We start from the raw sequence: 2,174 nt of genomic DNA, 5'->3' as shown, positions 1-2,174 counted from the left end.
TAAAAGATTGTTATTTATTTACAAGCAAGGTATGTTAATTGTTGAAAATGAGAAAAAGTAAATGAGCTAAAAGAAAAAAAGAATCATCAGTAAACCTACCACCCAAAGCTAAATTTTATCAACAATTTGTTGAATATCCTGTCAGACTGTTTTGAAAACCTATGTATACACATAACTATGCATACTTATATGCATCTTTTAATGTAAAACTTACATTCTTCTCATGAGATCACACTACGCAGAAGCTATGGAAAACCTCAAAACTATCCTACTGAAATATAACTTTTTCACCTCTTGACATGTCAACGTCTCTCCACACCAACAAATTAGAGAACTCCCTATTATTCTTTTTGTCTGTTTGTTTTTTTTGTTTTTTGTTTTGGCAGCTGGCTGAACCCTTGACCTTGGTGTTATCAGGATCACACTCTAACCAAGTGAGTTACCAGCCAGCTCTCCCTTATTATTCTTACTGGCTTCATGAGACCAAGATTTATTCCACTGGCCAATCTCTGTTTCACATGTAAGATTTTTCCAGTTTTTCTATGTTCAGAAGTAATGCTGCAGTGAACATCCTTGAACACAAATATTTGTGTGAATTTATGGTTATTTCCTGAGGCTAGATTCCTATAAGGAGACCTCTGCCATGTTTTAAAAGTTTTGGTCTCTCAAACTACATTAAGACATAAGAGATTATTACCTTTTTTTTTTTTTTCCCTTTTTGTCTTTTTTCGTGACCAGTAACGGGATCGCAACCCTTGGTGTCGCGCCCGTACCACAACCGGCAACAGGATCGTAACCCTCAGTGTCGCGCCCGCACCACGCTCAACCAGTGAGCAGACCGGTCTCTATATGGGATCCGAACCCTCAGTGGGAGCGCCGCAACGCTCCCAAGCGCTGCACTCTACTGAGTGCACCACCGGGCCGGCCCAGAGATTATTACCTTTTAAAAACATAAGCAAAGCCATGTGAAACTGCCAATCAAAGTTTGGGATTAGCAGGAAAAATTTCACTGTTGCCACACGGAATGGACATAAATCTTAGCCAAAAATAAAGACACTTAACACGGCCATGAGTCTCTGCTGCCTTGTTGTGGGTAAACACATAATTTCTGTGCCGATATCTGAAATACCAACAATGATGATAACAGCTAACACTTGAACTCTACTTTTTCTGTGCTGGGAACTCTTCTAAGTGAGATATGTGTATATATGTGTGTGTGTGTGTGTGTATATATATGTATATTGTATGATATATACACCATTAATTATATACATATTACATACATATTATNTATATATGTATATTGTATGATATATACACCATTAATTATATACATATTACATACATATTATATATAATACCCAGGGGAGGAAACTGAGGCACAGAAGGGTCAGCTTGCCAAGAGCCTCATACCTATAACTGATAGGCCTGGGATTTGAATCAGACAACATGGAGCTACGGTGCTTGGGCCTCACCAGCATGCTAGACTTTGCAGACTTCCAGTGGGTGGATGAGATCCATCCAAACCCTTAGCTTACAGGAAAGAGCACATGGGCCCAGGGAAGGTAAGGAAACTACCTCAGTTCCCATAATACATTCGGAAGCTTCTCCTACCACCCCCTTTGCCTCCTCTGGTGGGCACTGAAGGTGTTTAAACACACCTCAGGAAGCACTAGGGAGTATCTGTTCCCACTCCTCCCAGGAGCAGGGCTGTGCTCTCCACCCCAGTCAGACCCAAAACAGGTTTTGAGTACCCGCAGGGCAGGATGCCAGCTGCATTGGGACCCCAGCAGGGCATGGCCCTCTCCAGACAGCAGCCAGGTCCAGTGCGTGGGCCTGCTCAGGGCACCAGTTAGTGTATTTGAGAGTGTGGTACATGGGGTAGAAAAATAGTATTTGCCTAACTACTTTCCAGCTACAAGAGATTGTGATTCTAATATTTCATATTTTAGAATTCTAACATAGTACAGATTCTTAGCTTCCATATTCTATTATTCTGAATTCTCTGATTCTGGAGTTTTGCCCTTCATTCTGAAAAGCTGGGCCCCTGGCAGAGCTCCTTCCTCTGGGCAGTCAGGACTCTCAGGCAGTCAGGAAGAGACCAAAGCACTGGGAGACAGCTGATTCAGGGCTCTCAGAGGGCAGGGGCCATGACCCATGTATTTTGTCATCTT

This window comes from Galeopterus variegatus, unplaced genomic scaffold, assembly GCF_000696425.1.
Source record: "Galeopterus variegatus unplaced genomic scaffold, G_variegatus-3.0.2 Scaffold527, whole genome shotgun sequence".
Taxonomy (NCBI): domain Eukaryota; kingdom Metazoa; phylum Chordata; class Mammalia; order Dermoptera; family Cynocephalidae; genus Galeopterus; species Galeopterus variegatus.
Note: the sequence above shows the minus strand (reverse complement) of the source record.